Raw genomic sequence first — 19,477 nt, forward strand, 5'->3', positions numbered from 1 at the left:
CTTGGTAGATAATGAGATCATCATCTCTTTAATCTTGGACAATTTTGTTAAATGGATACAATATTGATAAAAATTTTTAGTTGCATTTTACTTTCAGGGGAAATTTACTCCTGGCTATAGAGGGACCAAAAAAATAATATGTGGTTAAAATATGCTTAATACTGTCCTCCCATTCATTTAATTACTTAGATGTTTTGATTTTTGAAATTCTATGCTTTGTTTTTCTTAGAATGTGGGTTTGGATATTGAGTCCAGCATACACTAAGATCACCAGAAGGAAAGCAAACATTTTATGAGAACATATGATTCTTCATCCAACCAAAAGTCACACAATGGGTGCTCAGCTTAGAACAATATGGGATAGTCGAGACAACTCAAACTTCACTGTGGGAAGAGACTGCTATTCTCAATTAATACACCTGACTCATTAAGTAGAGGGAAGAATTTAAGCCTAACTTTTGCCCAAAGTGCAGCTGGAAGAACAGCCCACTTTCCAGTTAATCAAGAGTTAAGTCCAGAAACACTGGAAAATGACTGAGTAGTCTTACTTTTTTAACAAGTATCTTTACCATTTGCCAGAGTTTTTCAGAAATAAAACTTGTTGGTTTCTATATGTATCACTCATTTCTTTCTTTCCATATTCTTCTTGTATAAATCATAAACAATCTAGAGTTTAATCAAGTCTTGTGAGTTACATATTTTTGGTTGATTTGTTTGCGTGCTTGTTCTCCAACCATACCGTATCCCTCAACACTCCACACACACATGCTACACTTAGACTGCCAGGTAGCCAAGCAGAAAAAAAATTCCCCAGTCTCAGAAACTTGTTTCCTAAGTTAGGCAATATTTTCAACTTTCCAAAAGATGTTTTCTTTCATCGCTTCTTGATGAAAATACCATATGTCCCCATGGTTCACATAATAGAAAATGTAATCATATACATCTGGGCAAAGTGAAGAATGCCAAGGCTGACCCAGGAGCCAAATTATGTTACCTTAATCTTCCACACTTAGTTCAGGAAAAAATGTTAAAACTTAAAATAATAGGGTCTAGAAGCACTAAAATGGCTCTGTTTCATAGAATTTAGAATTGTAATTTTAAAACCTTTTACAGTTTTAAAAAAGCTACCAATTAAGCTGCTAAAATTCAGAGGGCTTTTGCTTCAATATACCCCCCCCCATAATTTAATTTTCATTTGAGCAGTCAAAAAATATATGCACAGGACTTGGGTGAATTATGAGCCTTGCTTTTTTTTTTTTTTTTTTTTTTCCATTTACAGCCTCCACACTTTACATATTCCCCAATCCTATTCTTTGGCCTGTTCCCTACATTCCTTTTTGCTGCTGATAACCTTTTCCATTTTGATATAATTACATACTAACTGGGTCTCCTAAAATTCCAAAGGCATTGTCAGATAATACAAATATAAAATACTTGAGAGGCTTGAAACAACAGTGGTTTCAAAAGTGAACCTCAAGAGGCAGGGGTTGACTTGCAGTTGGGTTGCTTCTCTTTTGGACATTCCCGTAGGTGAGCGGTAGCAGGGAATTTTATATTTAAAGATAGTTTTTGATCCTTCAAGCAATTTTAGAGTGGTATATGAACAGCTGGTATATTGTAACTTTAATTGCTTAAAAAATTATTTACACTTTAATTTCTTAAAAAAACTATATTAAATTTTTTTATTTTGTTATGTATAGAAAATTGAAAGAAATAATTAAAATGTGGTCCTTGACTTCAAATAGCTGACAGTCTTATGAGGTAGAGGACTATATTTGCTTCCTGTAATGCATGACGGAGAAGAGGTTTAGACTGTGTACTGTGTCAATGTTGAGCAAAGTTTACTAGTCTTGACTGGGTATATAGAAAGGTTTTATTAAGGTATCTGCTTTCATATATGAAATCCTTCAATTTTAACTTTAAAATGTTTTACAAAGCAGCCATTCATGCCACTAGTAGTTTGAAGAATTTTTGGCAACACCAGACAACAGAAAAAAATCTGAATATATATACCTTCAAATTCATTTTGTTTGGACTAAAACGTTAAGCAATGAAGTTTTACACAGAGACAATGTGATTGTACTATTTTTTCTTTCTTTCTCCTATTTTCCATCTCCTCTCCCTTTTAATCTTCTCCAAAGCTGTCCAGGCTCCTGTTCCCACAATTCCTTTGCACTTGGTCCCCATCTCCCAAATCAAAGAAAAGGGCAGAACTCTCTAGGGAGAAAATGGATGACAATGGCATTTCGGGGTTGAAAAGCTACAAAAAGGTGGCTTTGGATCAGACTATGAAAGGCCCTGTCTGCCATATATGGGGGTGTGAATCTTAACTCTGTTGGTGTTTCAGGGAAGGGCTTTAAGCAAGACATTGACAAGACCAGATCTGCATTTCAGAAATATGATTGCAACAGCACAGAGACAGGAGAATAATTTCATTAATGCACACAGAGATAAAGGCCTGGAGGGCTGTTAAAGAATGATTTCATTATCACCTTTTGGCATTAAAGAAGCTGTATTAGTTTGCTAGAGCTGCTATAACAGAGTACCACAATCAGAGTGACTTAAACAACAGAAACTTATTGTCTCAAAGTTCTGAAGACTAGAAGTCTGAAATCAAGTTGTTGTCAGGGCCAGTTCCTCTTGAGAGCAATGAGGGAAAGATCTCATTCAGGCCTCTGTCCTGTTTTTATGTTCACATAGTTCTCCTTGTGTGTCTGTATTCAAATTTTCCTGTTTTAGAAGATCATCCATCATATCAGATTAGGGTCCACCCTAATGACCTCATTTTTAACTTGATTACCTCTGTAAAGATTCTATCTCCAATAAAGTCATATTCTGAGGTACTAGGGCTTAGGACTTCAACATACTGATTTTGAGGGAATACAATTCAACCCATGACAGAGACCAATAGACAAGGATCAAATACTCCTTTGAAATCATAGGGTTAGTGAGGATTAAAATCTAGATCTGTTAATTCCTACTCCAGGATTCTCTCTACTATACATCTAGTCTAGGATTCTGTCTACTATACTAGAGCTGATGCAAAAAGCACTATGCTGCCAGCCATCATTGTGGTTTCAATAAGGTAACTTCTAAAGTGCTGATAGTGCCCATAAAGACCAGTTATTTGCTAAGGGATTGACTAATGTCTTGAAAATTTTTTAAATTACAGTCTTGATTTTAGCAACCAAATTGATTTTTTAGTAGAATTCAGAAAGCAGAGTTACTCTTCTTAAAGCAAACATCATGAGGTAATTCGAAGTACTACACTCAAGCCCTCACTCATGTAGTATTATTCAGCATCATCCAGTGAGGCTTTCAAACAAATCTCAGGAGCATAGTTTGTGAAAAAATTATATGGGATAGCATGTTTTTACTGGTTAAAACTCCACTTTTCTTTTATATGAAATAAGAAGATAGCATATTTTTTTTTGTTTTCATAATAATGTTATAAAGCTTACATCATAGTATTCAAAACAAATCAGGACAAAGTACAAAGTGAAAATAATATGGAGCCTAAGCTTGGGAACAAATCTCAAATTCTTTCCCTGATGTCCTATGTCAGCTCATATGACGATTATATAGGATTTGTGTGGGTGGTGCTCAGATGCTATAAATCATTCAACAGATAGTTATAACCACAGATAATTCAAATTATTCATTATGCTAAATCATTGTACCATCAAATGGAAATTTGTTTAACACTACTAAAAAGACTTCATTTGTTGAAGAGGTAGAACCGTTTTATCAATTGTCAGAATTTTGTTATGCCACACCATTTATCCTTTGGGGGGGGGTAAAAGAAAGTGTATAATAACATTTAATTTATAAGTATGAGGCTACACAGAGATGTCCCTCAAAGATCTTGGAAATAAATTAAGTGAACTTGTCCATGGAGAAATAAATTGTAAAAGCAACAAGTAATGAATTAGTAAAGAGATAAGCAGTCACTAGAAACAGGATGACTGATAGGCCATATGATCAGGCTTAACTCTAGTCCAGTTATACACACACATGCATTGCACACACACACACTCAAAAGAACTAGGTCCATCAGAAAGGCAACTGATCAGTATAGAAATAAAAAGAAAAGTCATATAGGCTGCTGTTAATAGTGCCCATTCAAACACTCTGTATGGTAGAGAAAGACTCAGCTCTCAGCCATCGGGTATTTCCAATCCAAATGGCAAGACTATTCCTCCAGTGGAGATAGGTGGAGGTCGTGATAGCTGATAGACTTTACTGATTTCTGGTGCCATTGGCAAACCCCTTACTTTTTGAAAGGGGTGTGTAAAGTCACCTTAGAATGAGGCAAATCCATGTTTAATTCATTTAACTCCTTTTGTTCAGATTCTACTCTGAAATGGCATCTTCCTGATTACGATTTAGTTTTACATACAGAGCTTGACTATAGAAAAAGAATACAATACTAGAATACAATAGAGTATTCTAGTACTATATGATGGTCCCCATTCTAATTGCAAATTAATACATTGACAGCCTGGCATCAGTCCCTCATACTTTTATGCATCCTAGTTATCCTAAAGAATTTTCTTAAGGCTATCTTTAGGATCATGTTTGACCTTCAGAGAAAATGGACAACTTAATCTGGACTTTATCTTCTTCTGTCTGGCTCTAGGAGGCTTTCCCTTAGGTGACACCATTATCACTTTCTTCTCTTTTCCTATTTATTTCTACTTTGAGCAGTAAGAAAATGTTCTCACCATTATGTTTCCATGAAGTTTTTCTCTTCCTCTATTCTTAAGAGAAACATGTCTAACTGGTCTAATGTCAACCATATACATTATCTAAGTCAAAAATCATTCTCTCTTAAACACACACAAATTGTTACTTTTAAGAACTTAAAAGATTTCACTCAATTAACACTAAATCAGTTTCATCGTAGAACTAATATTGTACCCTATGAGAAATACAATTTGCATTCCATTAGTTCATATTCTTAAAATGCTTCAAATGGAAATGTCTTTGAGTGTTAAGTATTTTAGCCTCCTGAAGGCTTGTTATTTATCATTAATGCTTCATCAAGAAATGACTTTTTTTTATAACCTAGTTTTAGAATTCCATCAATAAGTACAAAGCTTCACAATAGGTCCTTGAACCTCCATTCTCAATAATAAGTAATATTTATCTCTGTGTTTTATACACATTATATGGAATTAGAGCCCCCCGTAGAGACATTAGATTAGGAATTATAAAACCAATGTGGCATGCAGTCATTGTCCTGATATTTTCAAACCATCAACAAAGAATGGAAAAAGGGGCATCTGGGCCCTGACCTACCATGTGGGACCATATTATGCAGCAGGATATCTCTATGAGAGTCACTAACTAGACTGCCTGTGTAAAGTTAGATAAGGGGTAAGCTTAATACTGAGAAACTCTATAAATAATTATGTAGTTCACCAAGCAAGGTAACACTGCACCCTGCAGGGTCTGAATCAGATGACTCAGTATGTGAAGAAAAATATTTGTATTTAACTGGAATTTAATTTAGTTTCACATCCTCACTATAGGTTAATCTTCCTTAAAAGTAGGTCACTAAATTGGTAGTGTTTTGAAGTGTTCATTTCTTTTGCCTTGTCTGTCATGTCTATAGACCAACTTTTGTAGTTTATAATGTAAATCCACACTGATCCAGACTAATTTGAAGGGTTAATTCCATGGTGATCAAGGAAATGGCTAAAATGAAGACTACTGTCTAACTGTTAACAAGAGGATTTCAAGTAAAGGTCCTTCAAAACCTAATTTAATGAGATGGGATTCATATGTAATTAGCCCCATCATTCTTAAATATGTGTTAAAAACTGTCTTTAAGTAAATATTTCCTGAAGTTAAGTATATATGTCTTCCTTCTTGTTTTATCAAGAAGTTTTTTTTTCTTTATAGATATTTTCCAAGAAATCTTCAGATCAACCTGGATCCAATTTTCTTAACTCATGAATGGTTTTTGAGCACAAGTGGATGGTGGGCATTTATATTATGTCTCCTTACAAGCAGACAACGTCCTACAGAATCAGCGAGAGCTTCTTGCAGCCTTGAAAGGTACATCGGTTTTTGCATCCATTCAAAGAGCAATCTTCATCATTATTTTTGTTCTTACCTTATTAATTTCCCTCCATTACTCCCAGTAATCTCTAAATATAGAGCCAGATAATGCTATGATACGTTCTGCTGGTTACTAGAGATGTTTCTAATCCAACTGACAAATGTCCTCTGAAACACTTGAGCTCTTAAATTAACCTGGTAAGTCATGCTTCATAAGAGCCAGTAAATATCCCAGTTCATTTTGGCAATCCAAGGAGATTTTTTATAATCTGGAAAAGGTTAAGAGATGCAGCTCAGGTTCCTGGGACAGTATTTGACATACACTGACCTTACCTGAGGAAAAGCTATTCTTCCCTAGAATCTCAAGGCAAATACATGATTCATTCTGTATCATTAGGCTGTGTACATAGAGTAAAGAAAAAGGTGTTGGGAAGAGAGAACTAGTATTTATTGAACAGCTATTTTAGCTGTTCAATAGCTGTAATATCCAGCAAGTAATGGCATTTGACACAGGTAGGCTTATTTCACACTCACAAAAATTCTACAAGGTAGATAGGGTCAACGTATCAATTTATTCCATGAATAAATATATATAGCTGATAACACTCTATTGTATAATGAAATTTGCTATGAGAATAGAACATAACTGTTCTCATACACACACAAAAGGAGATAAATATGTGAGATGATGGATGTGTTAATTAACTAGATGGTTGGGGGGAATTCTTTCGTAGTGTATACATATATCAGATCACCATGATGCACACCTTAACTATCTTACAATTTTATTTGTCCATTTTACTTCGGTGAAGCTGAGATTAAAAAAAGAAAGGAAAAAAAAAAAAAACTCGGAGATAATAATCAACTTGACTCCAAGAGAAGAGAGATTTGAGCCAGGCTCTTTATACTATATAGTCTCCAACATAGTGGACTACATAAAAATAAATTTTTATTTGGTATATCAAGACACACATAAACAGACACACACAACTATGACAGCAAAATAAAAAGACAAGTGACAAACTGAGACAAAAATGATTTTTAATTTATGTCACAAAGAATTAATATCCTTAATATATAAAGGGCTTCTAAAATAGAGAAGAAAATAACAACACACTGGAATAATGGACAAGAGATATGGATAGTAAGATCATAAAAAAAGGATCACAAGGCTCAATATCACATATAATAAGTTAAAATCCACTGAGATACAGTTTCTCATCTAATAGATTGGTAAAATTCAAAATTTTGTTATTACTTACCAGTGATACAAAAACTAGATTCTAATGGATACATAGCCCATTTTCATAAACATGTAAAGAGATAGAAAGGAAAGCTTTGGAGTAAAAGAAATTTAAGGCATACATCAATCAGTTGCAAAATTTGGACCTTATGTGGACCTGAACTTGAAAGACAATTAAAAACATTTATGAGACAATTAGGAAAATTTGAACACTGGCTAGATGATTATGAAAAAAAAATTATTGGTAAAATTTATGTGTGATAATGGTACCGTGAGGGTTTTTTATTAAGTTCTTTTATTTTAAAGAAATATGCTGAAATATTTATGAATAAAATGATAATGATGTTTGGCATTTGCTTCAAAATAGTTCAGCATAGGCAGGCAATGGAGGAGGCAGTGGAGTTTATAAACCAAAATCAACTATGAGTTGATCATTACTTAAGTTAGGTGATAACTTAATTTTATTGACCTCTACCATTTTATGTTGCTGAAATTTTCCACAATAAAAATATTTTTCAGAGTGTCAAAGCAATACATGTTAAAAATAAATATAGTTGTCCTTCTGAAGCTCATTTGACTATAGTACATATCAAAATATTTTTAATTGTGACAAAAAATGACAATGTCTCTACCAAACCCTGAAAGTCTGAAGACAAAGACAAGGTTTATTTTTTCAAGATTGCATAACAGACAACTTCTAGTTCAAGATGAATTTCCTTGTGTTTCACATCCCCAAGCCATTTCCCATTATTGAGACACTCTCCCTAGGTCCTCTCTTCCTGTATTCTGCATGCTTCTCCTTCCTTACTCTCTGTTTACCTTACTGTGGGCCCCACCAACCCTTCTCTCAGCAGCCATCGTAGGGAATAAAAAAGTTCTTAATGCACAATAATTAAATTCTCTCTCTTTTTCTCTCCCTGTTAATTGGGGGACTGCCGTGAGAATCATCTTTATATATACAGAGTGACTTTGAAATTATTTCTTTTAAGGAAAACTTTCCCCACACTTATATCAATGCTCTGTGCTATAAATGTATTGCTTTATGTATTAAATAGATGTATATTCTCAAAATCTTAGTGTTTTGATATAGCCATTGACCTACAACATTCATATTTCAGAGCATTAGTTTGTTAGGAATGAATTATATTGTTTTTATTTAGATTTTTTAATTTGTAAAGACTCATTTTGTTCACTGTTAGGAAAAATATATGTAAGAGGATATACATTAAATATATTATATGTATATATGGAAAATATGTATGTCATCAAAGAAACAATTATCTTTACGTAGTTGAGAATTAGAAAGTCATCATATAGCATATAGTAAACTCATCTTTTATGCTTTAATTTTTTAAAAAATCACTTTATATCATATTCACCATTTCCCCCATCTTCTTCCCAAATGTAATGTATTGAGACAACTACACAAGTTTCAACTTACTGGAAAACTTTTGTATGATTTTACAGTTAACTTTAATTATCTATAGCAGTTTTTTGTACTGTGCAGAATTATTCATAACTGCCATATCAAAAGTCATCCTTAGTATTTGAACAAAAATTTACTGAGTTCCAGGCAATGTGTTAGTTCCTGACAATACAGAGGTATCACTTCTTTCCCTTCTATCCCTGAGGATCTCCACACAGTCTTGTCTCTCTCTCTCAGGGTGTTCAGCTAGTGCAGCTCCAACTTCCCCTGCAGCTTCTGTAGTTCGGATCAAGAAGGTGCCCTTGATTCTTTTCTATGTTTCTTTAGTGCATGAAGCCCTTGACTCTTGGAATTCCTGCATCTCAGAAGTACACCGTTTATTTCTGGGGAGCTGTTCACTTGTTTTAGGCTTGGGTAATTTTTTTTATATTGCTTCTGGAAAAAAAAGTAAAATGTGTTCAAGGGAAGATCCTCAAGCCCAAATGCAAATTTACGCACTAAACTATTGTTTAGTTTAAAGGCAGGCAAGTGGCATCCTTGGAAAGGCTAACTATAGACAGGACGGTCATTTTTAGAAGAAGCTAGAAACAGCATTGTAACTTTTGGGAATGGTCAACAATGAATTTGCTTCCATGATGTCATGTGTCCAATACTAAGTCACCTGATAAGTATTGGAATACATTTTTTTGCCACAGTACAAGGAAGTTTCTTTTCACTATATCCACCTTAGCTGATTAGTTATCAAATTCACTAGTGTAATTGAATGTGAAATGGGAAAACAAACCTAATTCCTTTTTCCTAGAAGCAAGTTCTTTTTGAGAAATAGCACACCATTAAGCCAGTTGGTTTAGAAAAGACTCAGTAACTTTTTATTTGAGCCCTCCCAAAGACAATAGCGACATTATTCCCCATGGTTTAGGTTCTTTCCTAGTTCCTCTTACTCTGAAATTTCTGATTTAAAGCAAAAGCTATGTCACACAGTTTAGTCCTGAGGGAAATTACTGTGACCTGTTTTTTTTTTTTTTTTTTTTTTTTTTACTTTCTTCAGGGAGTTTATTTTTCTCTACTTCTCCCTTCTCCCAGTTGTTGGCTATTTCTTAACCAGCTACACTCTAAATCCTTGTTCTGGCAGGGCATGCCAGCTGTCTACTGAGGATGCATCTAATCTTGGCCTCTGTCTGTCATTTGGCCTTTTTAAAATGGTCCCAGTTAAGCATGTTGTGTAATAAAAATAAATAGGTTTGCCTCCCTGAGTGCTATGACTCACCCTCATTAAAGCCACTGCTGCCTTAAACGACACTGATTTTACCTTTCTCTTCAGAGTAGAAAAGCTAGCACAAGTGTACTTTTCAATAGAATTAGGGACAGAAGATTCTTGTGTTTTAGTTAATCCACATTTATGGATCACATACTGTATGCATGGATCAGGAACATGCAAAGAAAAAAACTGCATAAAAGGGAAAAAAAACCACCAACTATTTCATCCCAGCGTATTTAGATTTACTATCAACAACCTGAAATCTACAAATCTTTCAGGAGCTGGTATCTCAGGAATTCCTTCAGCTGTGCATTCTTGGCTTTCACAACCCTGAACAGAATATATGTTTTAGTTGCTTTTGCTTTCCTGTGGTCACATTCTCCTCCTACCCCACCTGCATGCCTCTCACAACTTCTCTGACAAAAAGTCCTAGATGCTGGATGCACTTCTGCAAGTGCCCCCATATGTCCAGATTTCTGTAAATAGTGTGTGAATTATGCTTGAGTTCTTTTAAATTATAAATTATTAATACTAGCTGGCAAGTATTAAACAACTATCTCTATTGTTTTGTTCAGGACCTGAGTAATTGATTTTATAAAGGAAAGAACATGAATCTAAGGGAGAAAAGTTCTATTAGGAATTTGACCATTTGTTTTATGTATTCCTATGTTATGTTATATAGTTCATCCTAGTAAATTTTCAGATATATTATTTATATGTTATACACATGAGAAAAAAAACACTGTGTAGTATTGATAAAAATTAATACTAATTAAGACATAGATGGAACTTTTCTTTGAAAAAGCAGCTTTTAACATATTCATTATAAGCAAAATCAACCTATTAGGAGTTTTTCCCTAGTATTCAAATAAATGTTCCTACCTTAAAATCATGAATACCTGGGTCTGTATGGGCAAATCATTTGTTTAAGTAGTATGCTGTAATCCCAGACGGTCATCTGCCAATTGTTACACATCGAGGCCATTTGATATAGATAGAACTTTCTAAAAGGAGAGCAGAGAGGCTGATTACAGTTTGCATCAGTGGCTAAGTTCACACACTTAGAGGGCAAAATAGAGCTTTAAATATGTACACCAGAGAGTAGATAAAACATAAATAAAGGAAATTCCAAATTATAGCTTTACATGTTAAAGGTCAGGATTCTTTAATAGAAACTTCCTTTGTGGGTCAGTGATTCTCTTGATCCATTTTTTTTGGCTCTTAAAGTACTGTTTCTTTAGAATAGAAAGTTAAAACAAAATTCAACATAGAAGGTTAAAATTCAAGGTGAGTTATTACCACCTATTTTGCATAAAAATAGCTATCTCACCAGGAAGAGAATTGGTTGTGGCTCTAACTAGTTTCTCAAACTGCTTTCCCAGGATCTCTGGAAAACTTCGAAGGAGACAGGGTCAAAATTTCCATAATAATGTTTCAAATTTGTGTTTTTGTTTTGATGATGATCTTTTAAAAAGTACCAGTTATAAAAGATCTCTTTTGTATATACATTTTAAATAAAAAGGTGTGTTTCCGTAGGTTAGGAGGTCTGCAAGAAGTTTATTTTCTACCCCTCTTTTAAAAAAAAGGGGGTCTATACCATGACTCAAGTTTGATACTACCTTTTGTAAAGGAAATGAACAAATTGGTTCCTACTATGTTACAGGGCAACAGAAATTGAAGAGAGAACAAAGACACATGATGGGAACTATCAAAGGAAAATTGCACTAGAGAAAGTTTAGCAAGGAAGGCTTTATTTAAGAGTATTGAGCAGGGATCATGACTATTGCAATAAGGTAGAGATACTGAACTCAGTTTAGGGGAAACAACAGAGAGAAGAGTTATCAAGCACTGGGGTGAGCTAGTGGGAAAGTACTAGAAAGCATTATGGGGAAAGCAAGATTAGGCCATCTGTGTTTGCTAATTGGTGCTTATTCTAGATTGATAAAAAATTTAAATTCTAAGCACCTAGTGTAATACCTTGCACAGTGAAGACCACTCAATGCCTTTCTCATGGCAAATGTTAATTGAGCCTGCTTTAGTCCCACTGTATCCTAACCATTAAGATAAGACAGTTTCTGTCCTTCAGCAGTTGACAGTGAAGTGGGGAAAAGGAGCAAATAAACTGATTTTCATTAATGCAGCATGCTGTAAGAGGGCATAGAGGAACACATGTCTCCCTGATTATAATATCTACAGAGACTATAGCTTTTTGTGGTTAGTGCCATTCAGTCATCCAAAATCCAGTTATTAACCTCCTACTGTGTGTCGGACACACTTGTAGGTGCTGGGGTTTAGCAGTGAACAAAACAGGCAAGAATTCTTAGAGTTTACATGATTCTGAGTGGGACAGACAATAAACAACCAAATACATAATACAATGTCAGAATAATGGTAAATGCAACAAAGAAATTAAAAAGCCTAGAAAGAAGAGGGGCCTGGGTGGCTCAGTTGGTTAAGCATTCGACTTTTGATTTCAGCTCAGGTCATGATCTCAGGGTCATGAGATCAAGGCCCACATTGGGCTCATGCTGGTAGTGGAGTCTGTTTAAGATTCTCTCTCTCCCTTTCCCTTTGCCCCTCCCCCTACTCCCACTCTCTCTCTCTAAAACTAAATAAATAAATCTTTTTTTGAAAGTCTGGAAAGAAGAAAGAGTAACAAGAAAGTCCTATTTTAGATACGGTGTTTAGGGAAGGCTTTTCAAAGAGGCAAGTTTTGAGAAGATTTTAGAATGAAGTAAGGAAGCAAGTCATGCTAGTATGTGAATAAGAGTGTTTCAAACTGAGATAACAGCAAATGCAAAGGTCCTGGGACAGGAGCATATTTGGCATGTGTCAAAACATCAGGAGGGCCAATGTAACTAGAACAGAGGAAGGATAAGAAGAAGGATATGAACTAGGAAAGTTAGCCAATGGTGAAATCATATAAAATCTTGTAAAACCATGGTAAGGACTCTGGATTTTATTCTAAGCATGATAGAATGCCAGTGGAAGATTTTGAGCAAGAAAGCAATATGATAACAGTTTTATTAGATATGTTCTGGACTTGGGGGTAGGGCTGGCGCATTAGATAGGGAAAGATTTCTGGCAAAAGACGAGTCTGAATTTCCTCTGGAAAGACACGTAAGGGTTAGCTAGGTAAGTAAATTCAACTGGATTTCAAGGAGTAGGGAATGGAGTACAAAATTGTGGCAGGCAGAGGGAGCAGCATGTGAAAGTTTGGGGACAGGAGTGATGATAGTACCCTATCTAGGCTACTTTACCAGTGAACAGTACTAGAGGCACAGTTGCTAAAGGCCTATGAGCTTTCAAAGGATGGCAAAAATGTTTGAGACCTAAAAACACTATTTTGGGGGGAGGGGTTCTGAAATATAAAAAGGAGACATTTTTTAATTAAATCAACCATGAACTAATTATAGCAAAATATAGTTAAAACATAGAATGTAGGCTCTACAAAAGTAGGAACTTACCTATTTTGTTGACTGAAGTATTTCAGAACCTAAAATAAAAACTAGCCTATAATAGCCACCTAATAAGTATTGAATGAATGAATGAATTTGATTCAGTTTTATAAAATGTGGTATTATGTCAACCAGCCAACTACACCTCTGCTCAGATCTCAGTTTTTTGTAAGCTATTCTTGTGGAATGTGAATTTACTGTAATATGTCTGATAAGATGTAGATTTCCAAAAGGAATAATTTCCAGAGCCTGTGAGTACCTTTAAAAGAATCTGTGTCCTGGAAACCAGCAAGTAAAGTGTATTGCATGAGCTAGTAGAATAGTAAGAAACCAATCTAGAGGCATCAGCAGGAGCCAGGCTGTGGAGGGCTTTGTACTATAATGAGAAGCATCAAATTCATCCTGGAGGGAATATGGAGCCATTAAAAAAATATTAGGAATGGAAGCCAGAGTCCCATGTTAAAACGGGCACTCTGGTTTTCCCTCTGACAATGGATTTGATTGAGATAAGACTGTAGTAATTGACTGGTGACAAGGTAAGACGGTGGTTGTCTCAATCTGAGGATAAAATGAAGATAGATTAATCTATAAGGTCATGCCCCTGGGAATAATGAGAAAGGAACTGACTTAAGTCTATTAAGGAGATAATATTAGTAGGAATTGGTAACTAATTAGTTGTATAAGTAGAGAGAGGGAAGCATTATGAATGATTCTCAGGTTTGTAGCTGAGGCATTAGATGGATGGTAGTACCTCTCCCAGAGAGGAGGAGTAGGGGAGGAAATGTTTATTGAATTAATTATTCGATTGATTAATGAAGAGAAGTTTCTAGTCCTTCTTCAAAATTTACATCAATTAGACCTTGGGTAAATTACTCAAATATCATTTCCCTCATCTGTAAAACAAGGGCAGCTGTATCTACTCAGCCTGCCTCACAGAGTTGGTTTGAAAAACAAATATAATAATATATTTTCTAATTTTGAAACTATTTACCACTTTATACATACAAAATAGATATAAGATATTTTATATGAGATATAAAGCACATTTTAAAAACGGACCTTCTTGAACTCACCATAAATATATTTTTTAAAAGACTGTTACAAATACTGTTAAATCAGTGTGCTTTTCTCTGTCTTATCCTCAGCAATAATCACTTTCATGCATTTTATGTTTAACATTTTGTTACTTAAAAAATAGTTTTCTTTATATATGCATAAACCCCCCAAACAAGATATCACAAAGTTTTTCTTGTTTTTGAGTTTTATGCAAGTGGTATCATCTAGTCTGATGCCCCTTACTTTTATTCATTCCGTATCATGCTTTTATTATAATTATAGAAAAATTGTGTATAAAAGCAAAAAACAAAACAAAACAAAACTAGACACAACCCAAATGTCTAGCCATAGAATGATAAAATTGTGATATAGTCTCCCAATGGAATATTATATAACAGGAAAAATTATTGCTAATTATAGTAATACAGAATATGTATTATTACTTACTTTGAAAAGTTGCAAGAAGGTATGCAAATAAAATAAATAATGCTTTTATGAATTTTATGTAATTAAAAATAAATAAGTTTCTGAGGAAAGTCTATCCTATTAAAACGACACTTGGTAAGAATTTAGCAATTAAAAACCAAGAAGGAGATTCTTCATTGAGAAGAGTCCTAGATGCCTTTCTTTTGAGCTTTTCCTTTTGTCTTTATGTTCTACATGGACTTGCTTAGCTATCAACATCACTAGCTGCCAGAAGTGCCTGCTTTCTTGAACTCTAAGGCCTAAGCATGTATTAAGAAATATTTTTGTATATAGCAGTGTTTATTAACTAGCCAATCTGTTTATTTTGTCCCATTTTTACAAAGGTCATTTTATTAAAATTAAAATATTACCTGACTCAAATCATGGGAGACTTAGTGTTTTATTTCAATTAGGGAGGCTGCTCTATTTCTCTGAGGTTTTTTTTTTATTATGTTCAGTTAGACACTGTATAGTACATTATAAGTTTTTGATGTAGTGTTCAATGATTCTTTAGTTTAAAACATCAAGAATTTTCATATGCCCTAAATTAGATTCAGACCTGTAGAACTTATTTTTTTAAACTCTATAAATTGATTTAAGTGTTGTAGCGCTAGATAATAATTCCTATGGAATCAAGTTATTAAAAATATAAATATCTATGGCTAGGAATTATTCTATTTGACTTACATCTTTCCTTCCTGTATCCTCAGGATTTAAGGAGTATAATAGTGATTCCTAAAATGTGCCAGTCCAAGTCAACACAGCTTTGCTTCAAACATATACATTATAAAAAGGTAAATTTGCAATTTTTGGTGAGCAGACAAAGGAGGAAGTCTTGTTTATGCTTCCTTTTTTTTTTTTTTTTAAGATTTTATTTATTTATTTATTTGAGAGAGAAAGAGCCCAAGCAGGGGGAGCAACAGAGGGAAAGGGAGAAGCAGACTTCCCACTGAGCAGGGATCCCGATGTGGGGCTCGATCTCAGGACCCCAAGATCATGACCTGAGGCAAAGGCAGTCACTTAACCAACTGAGCTACCCAGGCACCCCCTTATTTATGCTTCTATCTCAATAAAAGTAGTATGCTCCTCATCTATGACATAACTTTCAGTTTACTAGTACTAGCACACTGCTTTGTTTGTCATCTATATATTTATGTCATCTCTATATCTATGCATATAGATATCTATATAATATATATAATCACCATGTATCACATTATAATTACAATTATCATAGTTTATTTAGACAAATATTTTATTTATTCCGGTATAGTTAATACTTCTATTATTTATACTGTGTCAGGCACTTTTCTAAGTGCTTTGCTCTGAAAACCTGTAGCCTGTGAGGTGAGGTACTCTTATTATCTACATTTTGCAGATGAACAAACTGAGACCCAACAAGGTTAAGTAATAAGATCAAGGTCACACTGTTCATAAGGATTAGACCTAGAATCCAAACTCACATATCTAGCTCCAGGTTCCATGCTCTCAAACCTTACCCTATATTGCCTTCACTAAACACCTATATGAAATGAAGCCATTTCAAATATCAATGTAGAGAGTTAGACTAGCAGCCCAACCCAAAGAAGATATTTTGAATTTGGCTAGTTACTTTGAAAATTAATCTGCAAAGTCTTTTTGCCTTTATTAAGTAGTATACTTTTTTTTCCCCCATTAGTACTGCCTATGAGGCTATGACCTCTTCTGGCATAAGGACCACTCTTAATTATTTCTGCTCTCCTGAGCCTGATGTATTGCCCATCACACACTCAAAATATTGTTGAAAAAAATAAATAAAAGAGTGACTGATGCAGTTAATTGGCAAATTAAAGGAAGAGTTAGGGTAGTTGGATGCCTCAGATTAAAATTTCATTCTTGAGAAACAATAAAATATTTCAGTCTGCATTAATCAAAGGAATAGCCTGTATTAATCTATTTCATTGGGTTAAAAAAATGATCACTAATTTAGTTAGCTTAGTCTATCGTTTGTGCCTTTCAGTCATAAACTATCAGAGATTATTCTTGAGATTATTTTAACAGAACCCAAAAACTGAATTTGAAATTTGAGTACATAGTATTCTGATGACACCATAATGTTGTCTAACACTGCAAACACAGGCTTTTATTCAAATATGAACATTTTCAGCAGATATTTCAGTGTCTTAAATATTACAATACATTTAAAAATCTACTAAATCGGGGTACCTGGGTGGCTCAGTCGGTTAAGCGTCTGCCTTCAGTTCAGGTCATGACCTCAGGGTCCTGGGATTGAGCCCTGTATTGTGCTCCCTGCTCAGCAGGAAGCCTGCTTCTCCCTCTCCCTCTGCCTGCTGCTCCCCCTGTTGTGCTCTCTCTTTCTCTGTCAAAAAAATAAATAAAATCTCTTTAAAAAATCCACTAAATTACTAATTCCTATTGAAAACCAGTTTACTTATTGTGATTAGCACTGGGTGTTGTATGTAAGTGCTGAATCACTAAATTCTACACCAGAAACTGATATTACACTGTATGTTAACTAACTTGAATTTAAATAAAAACTTGAAAAAAAAAGAAAAGAAAACCAGTTAAAAATATATAAAATTTTCAAATGAAGACATATTTAAAACATTTGCTACTGTGTACAGAGAAGCCTTAGTATTGGTGAAATATAGTCACACTTTAATTCTCAAATTATCTTAATGGAGAGAAATATGAGGCAAGCATTTGTATGTTTGCTATGTTTGTCACCTGGCACTTAAAGATATAAATACATGTAAGGGAGGTAAGTCAGACTCCTATCCAGTCTATTTTTGTATAACAAGGCTGGGCCAGTTATCACAATAGTTCTTTTCATTAAGTTAATATTTATTGAGCACCCATTATATAAAAGGCACTGTACTGAATGCTCTGTAATAACATACTGCATACATATGGTATTTTAAAGTGCTTCCAACATCCACAAGTATTATCATGTTTTAAGTATGAGGTACAGTCAGCAACATTGGTGTCCTACTTATCAGATTATAAATGTGGAAACTGAGGCCCAGCAAGGTTAATTGTACTACCCAAAGTCATAGCCGTGGTGGTGAATCAGGCTACAGAAGCAGTAATGGTAATAATAAAAAGGAGAGAGGGAAGAAATAGCCCATCAAAAGGTTCTGCTTCATAAAAGTCTTGATTTGAAAGCAGTGTTAAATGGCTTGGTCATACATGGAATACAGACCAAACATACTTTATCATTAAGGGTTAAGTTTCTTTTGATTAATACAGACCAAGTTCTAACAATAATACTGTTTTTAAATATAGTTGGTATATTCTTAAATTATACTTTTCTCTCTTCTTGCTTAAACTTTATTGAAAAAACAAGCTTCAAAAAAGGCAACCTACGAATAAATAGGGTATGTAATGAGCAACCATTATACATGATTTCTTCACTCATGTGGAACTCCTATAACCCACTAATGAGTTCACCACTTGTGAGGTACTAAGGCCTTTTGTTTCAACTAGGTTAATCATATTTTATGACCAACCATTATGTCTCTTCTATTCATGTATACTACTATTTCATCGCTAGGTACAGTATTCATACTTTATGGTCCAATTTATTATTTGGCTGCATCAGAAAACCAAATCTATATGAATATTTTATTTGATATGCAAAATACACTAAAGTTACTGTTACCTTTATAAACATAATAAATTGTATAAAAAGCATATTTTAGAAAAATAAGAAAATTGAATAGGAAGTTTTTAAGCTTTCCCATCCTCAATGTCAACACACCAAGCATGCAGAAATTTATTTGGCTCAGTATTGATGGTAATAATGTCTACTATTTATTGGGTTCCTTCTCTGCACCTTACTCTTTATGTATATATTTATATATTCATTATTTCACCTAACTGAATCTTTAAATTAGACATATTACAATAGTTATCTTCATTTCACAGCCGAGGAAAGTGACATTCAGCAAGGATAACTTTTCCATGTCACAGAATGGCAAATTTGAACTTTTATTCCATCCTGAACACATTGTCTACTACATCATAGCTTTTCCCTACCCGCACTTCTTCCACCCTCTCAGACCAGCAAGCTGATACTCTGTCTTAATTCCTACATCATCATCACTGCAGCTCATTTATTTAGTTATTCATTCAACATCCATTTATTGAATACCTACTACAAGCCAGGAATGATTTTAGGAACTGAGGACATAAAGGTAACAAGACAAAATCTCTGCTCTCAAGTACTTAGAGGCTCAGGGCAAAGGCAGGCAACAGGACATAAATAAACAAGATAATTTCAGAAAGTGATAAGTGCTGGGAAGATAAACAGAGTAGAGAGATAGAGAATGCAGGAAGGGGGGCTGGTGGAAGTGGAGAGTGTCTATTTTAAATTGGAAGACCTTTCTGAGGAGGTGACATCTGAGCTGGGCCATGAATGATGTGAAAAGACACCAGGTGGTCTGGGGCTGGGCGTTCCCAGCAGAGGGAACACCAAGTGCAAAGGCCTAAGGCAAGAACCAGTT

At 34.5% G+C, this 19,477-nt stretch overlaps 1 protein-coding gene across 11 annotated transcripts in view; it reads right to left on the reverse strand.

The window, feature by feature from the left end:
• PPP1R3A (protein phosphatase 1 regulatory subunit 3A) overlaps positions 1-19,477 on the reverse strand; it is a 131,472-nt gene that overhangs the window by 46,653 nt on the left and 65,342 nt on the right. For 3 of the 11 annotated variants that reach the window (XR_008956311.1, XR_008956309.1, XR_008956307.1), the window contains 3 exons: positions 17,178-17,331; positions 10,876-10,997; positions 7,091-9,170 (listed from right to left, as the gene is read on the reverse strand). The exons of 2 other annotated variants lie outside the window; for them this stretch is intronic. The gene's annotated coding sequence lies outside the window, so the exon portion shown is untranslated. Of the gene's footprint in view, positions 1-7,090; positions 9,171-10,875; positions 10,998-17,177; positions 17,332-19,477 lie in introns of those variants that run through there. 6 more of the 11 variants (XR_008956313.1, XR_008956308.1, XR_008956306.1 and 3 more) reach the window with 3 other exon arrangements.

This window comes from Ursus arctos, unplaced genomic scaffold, assembly GCF_023065955.2.
Source record: "Ursus arctos isolate Adak ecotype North America unplaced genomic scaffold, UrsArc2.0 scaffold_3, whole genome shotgun sequence".
NCBI classification, from domain to species: Eukaryota; Metazoa; Chordata; class Mammalia; order Carnivora; family Ursidae; genus Ursus; species Ursus arctos.